This window comes from Gobius niger (assembly GCF_951799975.1).
Source record: "Gobius niger genome assembly, chromosome: 16".
NCBI lineage: Eukaryota > Metazoa > Chordata > Actinopteri > Gobiiformes > Gobiidae > Gobius > Gobius niger.
The window spans coordinates 1,419,665-1,433,089 of NC_136867.1; positions in this window are offsets into that span (position 1 = coordinate 1,419,665).

A 13,425-nucleotide genomic window follows, 5' to 3' on the forward strand; every position below is an offset into this window, starting at 1 on the left:
AACTATATACTGTATTAAGTCATAAATAGTAAATTGCCAAGGAAAGTGCCAAATAATAACAAGAAGAATGGCATCCTGTCACCGCCAGTCACAAGTTCCTCTTCTTTGCAAAGACGGGTGTATCTGGGATCATGTGATTTCTTCGAAGATCCGATGGGTGTGACTGACAAGCGCATTAACCAATCAGAGAAAAAACTTTAGCTTTAGCGACAGTTCAGATTATAAACGTAGGAGAATTCAAATGTACGTTTGGAACGGGACAGAAATACTTTCAATGACCAACAAGATGAAAAAAATCCTCTTCGAGAAGATGAAGCAGGTACATTGTTATGTACATTGAAGAAATTCACTAGCAGTTAACTCACCCTCTGAGTATGGAATGAATGAACGAATAATGACAACAACAGTGTAGCACTTAGAGAAGCTTGTCAACTCAGGCTTGTAAAAGCACAAGTGTGAGCCAGTATTATTGTTATTCAATCCAGCCAGTGCTAGGTCAAAGCCGGGTCCAGCCTCTAGAACATCGGACTTTAGCTGCTTCTTTCCTCTAGTATTTGCCTTGGCACCTCCAAAATGAAAAAAAAGTTTGATTGTCCTTTCAGAAATGTGTCCTCCAGTCCATGAGAGCACTGTGGTCTATTTCTGATGGGAAAATTCGATGAGCAAATGGAAAACAGCCAGTGAACCTGTGTGTAAAACATACAAGAAAAAAATCCAAACCTACCGGAACGGGACCAAATCTGCTTGGTTAAAGCGGGGGTCAAGAGGTTAAGATCCAACATGGACAGGACTGCAGGGCCCATCTATAGCCTAACACTGTTTTTTATTTATTTAATTCATTTTTCCTTTCTGAGATGGAGGTTCTACACACACCTTACAATGGTCTGTCTGTTTCTTTCATTGCTCTGGCTCATTGTTAAAATGTCCTTTTGGTTTGATCATAGGTCAAGATCATAGGCTTCATGAAGAAGAAAAACGAATTATGTGGAAATACTAAACAAAGCTATCAAGAAGGTGTCCAGAGAGAGAACCACCAAATTGTAAAAGGGTAAAAAAAGAACATTTATTTTCAGCTTGCGTACATTCAGAGATCACGTGGCGTTCGGTAAATGACATCCAGGAGTCCAGAGATTTCCAAATGCTCTTCTCGGGATGAAGCTACCTGCGTGCAGAGATAGCGCTGGGCTTTGGGACTGATAGTGCGAGTCCTCCTTGACTTTGAAGAGAGCGGAGAGGAGATGCCACGCTGGAGATGAGCAGGTCCGATTAGCACATCCGCTCACAAAGTCCCATATCTGCTCCTCGGGCTGTCAGGGGAAATCTGCAGCCGCCACTCGCCTTTATTGTGCTGTTAATTAGCAGAGAAGTGGCCTGCCTGGAAAAATACAAGTTGCATGTCAGGGAGAGCCAGCACTTGAGTTCAGGGACACCACTTCCAAGGCCAACCGTTAACTAAGGGGTCGTCTAATGAGAGCTGTAGTTGGCTTCTCGATAACAGAATCAGATCTGACTGTGTCCAGGCAGAAGTGCAGAAAGCCTCCGCGGCACAGGGGGGAGGATCGCCGCAAACTCCAGGTATGTTCTCTCTTTGAAAATAAGAGGCGAGGGAAGCACTTCTCTTTGGTCCTCATGGCAGGTGCTGGTGACGTCCCACCCCCTAGTGGCTCGGGACGACTCCAGAACATTCAGTAACACATGGAAACCAAAGGAAACTTTACATGAGACAAAATCAACGTAAAACCCTGGCTCCAAAGACTTTTAGGGCCAGATCTTGTGGCGGCGCACGGGGCGGCGCAACGTGTGTGAAGTTAGCCCCCCCATTGTGTCCGATTTGTTTCAAAATGGTGTCATTCGTTTGTGCACGTTTGTGCACATAAAATTAGCGTTTGTGCGCACTTCGTTTTTGAGATATTGATCATTGATTGGTAATTGGTCAGCCCCCCCATAGTGTCCGATTCACTCCAAACTAGAGTCATTGTTCAGCTCTTTGTTTGTGCACATAAAAATGCACAAACAACGCTAATTTTATGTGCACAAACGAAGCACAAACGAATGACACCATTTTGAAACAAATCGGACACTATGGGGGGGCTAACTTCACACAAGTGGCGGTGCAGGCTCTTGGCGAATTATTTTCTGAGTGGCGGCGCTATATGAGCCATTCGCCTCCGCCACCTGTGAGGGGGCGTCACAAGAGGAGGCGACTGCACTGATGGAAACACGGCTGACATTCACTTCCTCGTTTACATTGCGCTGTCTTGCGTTCTTTCTTAAGCCTTAGGCTCTCACAGGTCAAACTAAAAACTTTATTTACCCCATCGTGAGCTAAACCATGTTCACGTCTCCAGAGAAAAAGAGCGCAAAAAGAGAAGCAAAACAAAAGCACATGTTCACCCCCCACTCCCACACAACCACTCTCCTGGACGCGGAGTCGATCTGGTTGGAGGAAAATGTATGTGTCTCCACCCACTTAAATGCGCTAAGTCTGGAGTGGCAAGATCACAAAGTGCTCCTACTGAGCGCAACATGTCACGCTATCGTCTCCGTTTTGATGCACAAGATCGGGCCCTTAGTGTGTCTAAACAATAGAGTATATTCTAGTGACAACGCTGAGAGAAGAGTGAAATATTTCTAACCATGTTGTTTATTGTGATATTTATTTTGAAAGTGCTTTGGGCTTTGATTGACAGGCTCCGGAGCCCTGTTGTTGCTCAGCCTGCCTCAGTTTTTTGCACATGCTCTGTAGGAGGAGATCGAGCTGCATCATGGATTCTCTCTCCACTGGAGTCGTTCATGTTAATGGTGTGAGTCTGTGTGATTCATTCACAGTATTATAATCTAACCGATGGTTCATTAACAGCAGCAGTGTTGTTTGTGTCAACGAAATCTATAACGATATCATTACGTTGACGCACCTCTTTTTAATGACGATAATTAGCTTATAATAACTCTTTTGTGACATCGGGCGCCGCCGTCAGGTCACATGGGCTCTCTATGCTGCAGGCTCCGCCCCTCTCTCCCTCTACTGTCTGTGCCGATAGCACCATGATCTGAGCGTGATCAAACAGGGACTATATCTTTCCTCAGGACAAATACAGTATCGTATGAAGGTGGAAAGCACGTTGATGATCAAATGTGCAAATATAAAAATAAATCTGGAAACCAAGATCAGAGGACGGGGAGAGCGGCTGCTTTGGGAAAAGTCATGTTCACAATGACACTTCTGTTTATTGTGGTGTAATTTCACGGTCGCAAGCTCAGTACTACTTAGCCTATCGAAATGAATGTGTTGAAAAACTAATACTTTATTACTTTTGATAATTAAACCGTTTTCGTCTGACTAAAACGTGACTAAAACTATCACATTTAGAAATGACTACATTGTGACCAAAGGTGAAAGCATTTTCGTCCAAAAGGCTAAGACTAAAACTAACACGGCTCAACAGCAGAGGAGAAAAAAACATTCACTTTATTAAAATAATGTTTATAATGTTGTAACTATGCATGATTTGAAATATGGTCAATACTATAGAATCTGACACGAGTATCAAAATGCATATGTTTTGGGCAACTGTTACAAGCGGGAGGGAAAGATTCACTATAAAAGGGTGAAGTCAAAAAGCTGATTGATACAAACTTAATCTGAAAAACCTATCCTTTAGTGTAAAATGAGCTGCCTGTATGTGGAATAAACATTACATGAATGACATATAAATAAATAGATAAGTCCAGGTTGCCAGTTACATCAACCTGCAGGTGGAAAACAGCACATGACGTATTGTCTTCAGAGCCTGATCAGACAAAAGTCGAAAACAAATGATTTTTGGATGAGTTCAGTCCCATAGATTTTCAATTCCATTTCATGAATAAGTGCCTCTAAAACTGAAATATTACCTCTGAAAACAGTCGGCGAAGCTCAGCGATGTTGTTGTCCAGGCCCTTCCCATCTCGCGCTGCGCCGTATATAGAATCTCCCTCCATAACACGGATGAGTAATTGCGAGATTTGGAGACGCTTCCCCCGGAGCCGTAGGATAGGTAACGTCGTGCTGGGCTGTTTGATCTGCTAACTTTGATCATACGGAATGTAGAGTTGGGCAATTGGATTTCCTCCGCCATGACAGCGCGGAGAAAAAACAACCACAGTTCGATTATCTATACCGCTATATATATATATTTATTTCCTCCTGTTACCGTGGGAGAGTAGATGAAAGATGATATCAGACTGACTCGCCGGCATCTGTCACACGGCTTCCACACAGACAGCGCTAACAAACAACAATCGCTTTCAGTTTTCAGACCAAAGACGTGAACGCCGGGAAAACGCCAATTATAGTCTTCACAAGTTTACTTTAGAAAGAAGTCGGGGCTTATAAAGTATATATATATATATGTTTCCAGATTGTTGTAAAGTCCTGACAGGCTTACAGTGAGGTTAGCTGCTTAATAAGTTCATTACAACATTCAAAAGAGCCTCTGTCTTTAAAGCCGCTCTGCAGAACTGACAGTGTATGTGTGTAATGTTTGTAATTCTATGATTGAGTCAAATCTTATGGTGTGTATTGTTTTAGCGCGAGACACCAACACAATTTAAAGATATATACATTTGAATAACTGACATGAATAGGAAAAATGTATTGCAATTTAATGAATGCCCATGTTTGGACAAGGTTACGGTATACTTTATTAGGGCGAGACACTGCAGGTGAATGGGGAAAAAAATAAATGTAGAGATATCAATTTGAAACTTTTGCTGAACAATACTGATATAAATATGTATTGTCATTTTCTGTTTTCATATAAAAATAAGGCATTTTGTGCACGTTGTGTCCTTGGGTTACACACTTCACCCTACTTGCCTCCACTGTCTGTGCACACTGGTGTACAGGGGCGTAGCACCAAATTCTGGGCCCTAGGTACAAACTATCATTTTGGACCCCCCTCATATTTCTTGTTCTTTAACCACATAACAGTGGTTTGACAGTGCAGTTGATTTGTTTTCTATTATAACTTTATTATATACAGCGACCTAAAAATCTAGATTAGTCCTGGATACTTAGTTCATTGTTTTGTTTTTGTTTGTTGTGTACTCGATGTTTGACTTGAAATTTCATCTGGATTGGCTTCAGTTACAGAAATTGAATAATCTTCAATCCCGGTAGTGATATAGATATTTAAATTGGTGGTGGAATATTCTGCATGCATAATGATTATCATCAGACCACATTAAACAGGATGACTGCACCAGGGACAGAGGATATGTGTGCTGGGAAAAACAAATAGGCAAAAGTAGGCATTAAAATGCTATTTTGCAAAAAATAAATATTATACTATATGTTGTCTCATGAACAAAAAAGCTCAAGGGCTTCAGCCTCATTTAGTCTCGCACCATATTTGAAGCCATTTAGCACATTTTTAAATTCATCCATTATTATTGTTTGTGCAACCATTGTATTTCAGCCCGGTTGAGTTCAATTCTTATAGTATCAATTATGAGGAAACTTAGAAAGTACAATACAGAACCCTTTTTGCAGCACTTTTTAGGGCCCCCACCCTGCTCTGGGCCCTGGGTACACAGTACCCTTTACCCCCCCAGTCCGACGCCCCTGCTGGTGTATGAATGAGAGAGTGCATGGGTGACTGGTTCCTTACTGTAAAGCGCGAGATAAGTTGAAATGAATCCATTTACCGTTAGATAGGCCCATATTAATTGAGAAATGAGGCCTGTGGTCGTTAACATCAGTCTACATTTGCAGTCGACTATTAGCGCTAAACTGGACCTGCTGAAAATATTTTATGTTTGAATTGAATTCCTTGCAGCGATGTGGCGGTGATAGGACACTTTGGAGGAGCCCACTCCCAAGGAAGTCAACGAAGTGAACTATGGAGGAAGGATCCTGGCAATTGAGGAACAGCCATCGACAGAATTGTGTCCAGAAGTACAGAAGGAAGTGCTGACACCGTAGAAGATGAAACAGCTACATTTAACAGCTTGGCCTGAGGATTACTCAAAACGCTAATGTAGTGAAATACTATGCCAGGGCTGTCTTTGACATGATACGTTTTCATTTATATTATATTGATTGTGTGTGGAAGTAAATGTACTTGAATAGATGTATCTGATCCCTCCCCAAATACAGTCCTGCTCCCGCCTGGGCCACGAGGCACTGCTCCCGGCCCCTAATTGGCCCCATTTCTTGGGCTCCGGTCTCGGTCTTTGTTCTGGTAACAGCGCTGGCTCCTCGCTGTAATGCCTCGCACTCATCCCGACACAATGCGCCTCTCTCTCTGCGCCTGAAAGGGAGAGACGGAGCCGTGTCTGTGAAGAGAGGGCTCCGCTGAGGCAGACTGACAGAATGGGGATGAGCGGCAGAGCGGCGGCAGACGCTTTTTCACGGACACGGCCTCTTCAGACACGGGGCCTCGGTTACGATACACCTTTCAGAGAGTATGAGCGTGTGTTTCTACAGCAGTGTGGTGGAAGATGTTTGAAGGATGTTACAAAGCTTTGTTGAATCATGAATGAATCATTTCTGAAGTATTTTCATACTTTTAGTACCAGTCAATAGAGCCAAGAGAGCGTACACTCCTCTTATAATAACACTTACTGCATGAAGGCGAGACGCTGCAGGTGAACAGGGAACCCTTTTCAATTTGAAACTTTTGCTTTAGATTACTGGCATAAATAAATAATGCATTTTGTGCCTAAAAATGCCAGAAATTCTCATCAATGAAATCTGAATAATGGACATTTCCAGATTTAAATGTATGGTTTCATTTTGTTGATACAATAGTTATAAAGACTTTCAGAGGGATTTTGGATCTTATGATGGTGATCTTATGGATCTGAATGAGTTATTTCTAAGTTAAAAAAAATTAGATATGAAAAAATCCCTCTGACAAAACAAAGTCCAAGACTGGAAGAGCTGCTGATGTGGAGATACTGTCCCACCATTGAGAGAAAAATGCATTTGGAGAAAATGGCCTAGAAAACAATTTGACCGAATGAAAGGAAACAACTGATTTTGTTTTATTTTTGTATTTAAAATGCTTTTTGATACTTTAACTGGTCTACTTTAACATTCACTCTTTCTAAACAAAAATAAAGGCTTTAAAAATAAGCCTGTCCATCTGTTTGTGGCGTCCCTGAATGTGGCGTGCAGCGGCCGGTACGTGAGCGTGACAGATTTCAGCCGTAAGCCGTGAACCTACCGAGTCCTTTTATAGAGTTCGGGAAAGTCTACAGTTACCATGGAGATCGGCCATCTTTGCAGCTGTTAGCATACATTTCCATTGACTAACATTAGCTAAAAACAGTTTATAAAGAGGAGAAAATAGCCGTGGAACAGCTCCGTTAGCTGCTGAGTTACTGCTGTAAATACATCTAACTCACTGCGGTGTCCAATTGTTTTAATGTGAACAATAACTCCAGTATTTTAACTTCTAAAATCTCCATTAGTTTACAGTTGCTGCTAATCCCATAACGCTTAGCAATATGACGTCACATTCCCGAACTCTATAATTGTGGTAATCGTAAAACTGCTTAATCTTTACATCCCTAACTGTACGTTTGATCATTTAATGGTCTTTTTTTTTTTTTTTTTGGCCAGTTGTTTTTTTTGGCCTTAACATGAACACTTTCTGGGCCCTGTCCCACTGTTCAAGAACCTTTGTCTCTCAACAACTCCCATTCAAAAGGACAATTCACCGTCATTGTTTACAACTGTCTCGCTGCTACAGGCTAATGAACAGCCTCGACGGTCAAAGCCATGTCCACACTCTCCCTGACCCACAGTTTGATCTCTGACCTGCTCCTGACTGGTTATGTTTATCATACAACTAAGTTTTAGCCGTATGGGAAATAGTTTTAAGCCAAGTACTTTCAGAGAACTAAGGCGTAGTTACTGAAAGTAACTCACTTATGTCGGCCAAGCGACTGTCTACATGGGACTGTCCTCTGCTGGAGAGTCCAGATCAGTGTGTTGTCAATGTCTGCATTTATTTTAGTGTGATCTGCATATAGGTAGAACCAGCCCTATGTGTAAGAAGAAGACAAGGAGACTCAGAGACCAGAGAGTGCCCTCTGCAGGCAGCAGTGGGAATGACAGTGAATACAAACTGAAGCTATAGCACATCAATGATTCAGCTTAAGACACTAGGTTTATTGCGAGACTGCAAATGCTTTGGGATCCAGACTAGAGCTTTTACAGGTCGAGATCTGGACCCAGGGCCGCCAGTTGGGGACCCCGGTAATGCACTCTTGTGTGTTTTGATGCAACACAAGGTCCGAAGTGACATTTTATGCCAATTTCAGCAATTTTTCAAGTCAAGTTTTTTTACCCGTATGTCACATCAATTTGGAATCATAACTGACATTTCCCTCCAATCACACCAAATATTGTGTTGGGCTTGCTGAGGGGAAAGCTCACTGAATGCCATGCAGCTGATCAAACGCCCCATTTTGTCTTTGTATTTCGCATGACCTCACTATTACGGCCGCCCAATGTGCCGCAGTGTCTGGCTCGCATCTTTCTGCTGGTGCAACTTTTGATTAGAAAAGAGCCCCCCATCCCCCCCACCCCCACCTCCCTCTACGCAGCCAATTTGCTAATGGATGCGGCAACCTTGTGATTTATTGTTGGCGGAGATATGCTTCAAGTAAAAGCCTCTAAATGATTTAAGTTCGCCGGGCTGCATTTCCATCTGAAAGCCAGCGCACTCCGGAGAGCGCGCCACATCGCGTATGCAAACTTGATTATGTGGAGCATCTATTTAGTGCGTCTAAATCATTGTTCCAGGCGCTCTCGCTGTTATTAAACTCCGTAAGAATCGTCTGCGGCTTGTACTATCTTCAGTCAGGGATCCAAGTCGGGAATGGAAATTAAGTGAGCTGCGAGAGAGAATTTATAGCAACAAAAAGGCGAGAGGAACGAGCGGGGGAACTTTTGCGGTATTAAATCTGCCTAAAGGTTACACTGGCGGAAATTTCCACTGAACACCAGGGCCTTTGCTGTGGGGGGAGAAGGGGGAGGGCAGAACAGACTGGCCTCTGTTCGATTTGAACAAATGGCAGGGAAAGCTAGAAACGGGCAGTTGTAAGATAATTGGAGATAGAGATGCATTTATGCAGAGGACAGTGTCTAAAGCAGGGGCTCCCAAACCTTTTAGGACGCGACCCCCAATATTCCCACCTAAATAATCCAGGACCCCAAAAGAAAAGAAATGATTGCCCTTTATACAACCTTTGCACCACAAAACTTTGAAATCAAGTTTAGAATATGTATTTCAGCGGTTTTAGGTGGAAATATTTAACACATTGAGTGCCGCACTGTTTGGGGGATTTAGCTGTTGAGTGCCAACAATTCAAATTTCCGATATAATTTTTCATGATATTTGTAGCACCACAGTGTATTCTATGTTGACAAGCTCTCCGTAGGTGAAAACTGCTTAATTCTACGTGCCTCGGCTCCTGAGGAATCCTAAACGAAACAGAGGCTAGTTTGGATCAAAATCCCTGATTTTTTTTCTAGATTCGGAGATAATTTGTTTTTTATGAAACACTCTCCTTTCTGATTAACTCCTCCTCTCTCCTCTGGCACTAACGTTATGGGAAGAGGTAAATGCCTAAATATATTAGTTTCAAGTCAATTTTCAACATTTGTTGACACGTTTTGAAACACCGCGTGTTCTCGATCTCTTTTTATGGCGTGTGCATTTAAACAGCTGGTTCTCAGATTGAAGACTTTAACAGGATGTTTCTCAGCCGTCCTTGAACCGATTTTGACCATTTAAAAACTCTGAAGCGTTAAAATATATGAAATGTCCAGATTGTGACTTTTCACAAGATTTGATCGTCATGTATTCCACAGCTACCACTATCACACATACAGTGTATTAGAGTGTCTCGTTTCGCAATTTAAAAAAACCTGCAAAAACAGGTTTTTCCGTTTTTAGCACTCAATGTGTTAACACGATTTGACAAATTATCTGCTAATTTACACTAAAAACATCTTGGGACCCAAGCTTTGGAAAGCCCTGGTCTAAATATTAAAAGCTCAATGTGGATATTGAATGTGAATATGCTCACATACTGTAGTAAATGCATACATTGAGCACTTAGCACATCATGATAGACATGGGTCAATAACACAGTTGTGAGCAGAATGGCAAATGTTTCTCATTTCTGACTTTACAATTTTGTAATTTTATACTTTTTCGCTAAAGCTCCGCCCCCTTAGCAACTGTTCGCTAGCACCAAACTCTTTTCGGTGCAATTCCAGCGCGTTATTCTCCAGATCGAGACTAAATGGGTTGCACAGTGCAGTGGAGGAGTATATTTAATACATACAACAAAGGGGACAGTACAAATATCAAGGCTAAAGCAATGGTCTCATGTGAAATCTGACTAAATCTCTTGTGCTACAGTACCTTAAATGCAAGCGGCCCAGTCTTGTGGACTAGTAATGCTCGGGCAGTTCTGGGTAAGATCTCTTCTTATATTGTGTATTTTTAGCTGCTGCTAAACCTACAAGAGCTAAGCGGCTCACAGACCCCTGACTGCAGTGGCTCTGTCTCCCCCGCGGCTGTGGTTCGTACATATTAGTCATGATTCTCCAGCCGGGATGTCCTGTGTACTATCAGCGCTGCCGTTGAAAGGGGAAAAAAAACACAGTGCTCCACTACGCTGCATTAACAAGAACGTTTTGGGGTGAGGTTTTGCGATTAAGAATACATTCATACATACTGTTTCATAATGCTTCAACTCAACGCTTTACTTTTATTTTCAATTATAATGTTTTTTATGTTTTATTCATTTGATCGCCTTCAACGTGTCATTTTCTCATGTCAGTTTGATTTGTTCATATGCAAAAATGTCACATTCTCAGGAAAATGAAATTACAGAAATGGATCTTGTAAAGAAAACATGGAACAGGAAGACAATATATATGACACTGATACAGTAGACGAAAATACATTTAATGTAGCAAATTACTGAGTGTTATAATGAAGAAGCATTCAAAGAGAAGGGTTAGGGTGAGGGTACAATACTCTATCCATAAATAGTCGTAAGCAGGTTCAGTACATTTTCCACAATAAATGACTATGTGAGCTTTATCACTGTTGAGTGAGGTTCAGGTGGAAGGATATGATCACTGTTTATAAACCACCGGAGTCTTGTGTGGAATTGTTCATGAAAGAATAACCGAAAGATTTGAGAGGGCAAATGATAAGAAGCAAATAATATCTGGAGATTTAGAAACTGTAAATGAACAGAAAACTGAATTTTTAAACTCAATGAACAGCATGGGCTAATTCCGTTTAAAACCAACCAGAATAACATGTCAAAGTGCCACTGTGATAGACAATACATTTACAAACATGAATGAAGAAATTATCATGATCCTGATGACAGATATTAGTGATCATCACCCATTTTTCCATTGTTTAGATAAAGTCATAAAATAAAGCTAAATATCACTACAAAGGCAACAAGAAATAGATTAAAAGCCAAAAAAAAAAAAAAAAGTGGGAAACAGTTTATGTAAATAATGTCAACAAAGCATATCAATCTTTCATCGAAATTGTAGCAAAGTTGTATAACAAAAATTGTAAACCAAAAAAGGAAGATAAAGCATGGATCACTAAGGGGATTAAAATGCTTGTAAAAGAAGGACCATCTTTACCGCTGTTTTCTCAAAGCTCCAACAAAAGGAGCAGAAAATCGATACAAGAAGTATAAAAATAAATGACTGTGATCAGAAAAAGAAAAAAGTAATATTACCGTGAAAAACTAAATGAGAACAAAAATAACATAAAGGCTACAAATGATACATGATAGAGATATGATCGAGCCATGATAGTGTTATGATAGTCTTGATAGAGTTATGATAGAATTATGATAGAGTTATGATAGTCTTGATAGAGTTATGATAGAATTATGATGGAGTTATAATAGAGTTATGATAGAGTTATGACAGAGTCATGATAGAGCTATGATATAGTTACGATAGAGTTATGATAGAGTTATGATAGAGTTATGACAGAGTCATGATAGAGTTATGACAGAGTCATGATAGAGCTATGATATAGTTATGATCGAGCTATGATAGAGTCATGATAGAGTCATGATAGAGTTATGATAGAGCTATGATAGAGTCATGATAGAGTCATGATAGAGTTATGATAGAGTTATGATAGAGTCATGATAGAGTCATGATAGAGTTATGATAGAGTTATGATAGAGCTATGATAGAGCTATGATAGAGTTATGATAGAGTTATGATCGAGTTATGATCGAGCTATGATAGAGTTATGATAGAGTCATGATAGAGTCATGATAGAGTCATGATAGAGTTATGATAGAGTCATGATAGAGTTATGATAGAGTTATGATCGAGCTATGATAGAGTTATGATAGAGTCATGATAGAGTCATGATAGAGTCATGATAGAGTTATGATAGAGTTATGATAGAGCTATGATAGAGTTATGATAGAGTTATGATAGAGTCATGATTGAGTTATGATAGTCATGATAGAGTTATGATAGAGTTATGATAGAGTTATGATAGAGCTATGATAGAGTTATGATAGAGTTATGATAGAGCTATGATAGAGTTATGATAGAGTTATGATAGAGTCATGATTGAGTTATGATAGTCATGATAGAGTCATGATTGAGTTATGATAGTCATGATAGAGTTATGATAGAGTTATGATAGTTATGATAGAGCTATGATAGTTATGATAGAGTCATGATAAGAGTCATGATAGTGTTATGATAGTCTTGACAGAGTTATGATAGAGTTATGATCGAGCCATGCTAGAGTTATGATAGAGTTATAATAGAGTCATGATAGAGTCATGATAGAATTATGATAGAGTTATGATAGAGTCATGATAGCTGCTTAACTCACTCGGGTGCATTACATACGTCACGACCAACGGTAGCGAAAATCAGATCCAATGGTTTCAAAGGAGTTCACCCCTCGCACCTGATAACGGAGCTCAATTGTGAAGATCCAGACCCTTGTACGAAATGTAATGAGTACGAGGGTCTGGTAAAACCAGGCTATTATTGCCAAAATTAGAAAAAGTATTTGTAGCAAGAATGCACAAATTCATACAAAAATATAATATTCTAATCAACAGTAATCAGCATGGCTTCAGGGAAAATCACAAAAGAAGAAGAAGAACTTTATATTATATTATTTATAGAGTGCCTTTCACAGACATGGTCACAAAGCGCTTTACATGAGACAGTTGTACATTCACTCCATAGTCTGTGGTGGAAAGCTACGTTTGTAGCTTCAGTTTCCCCTGGGGGAGACTGTCAGAAGGGCTTTCGCGACTACACACGTTTGCGCCAACGGACCTCTGACCACCACCATTCATCCTGGCCTTGTGCATGTTTTTAGTGGTAGGGGG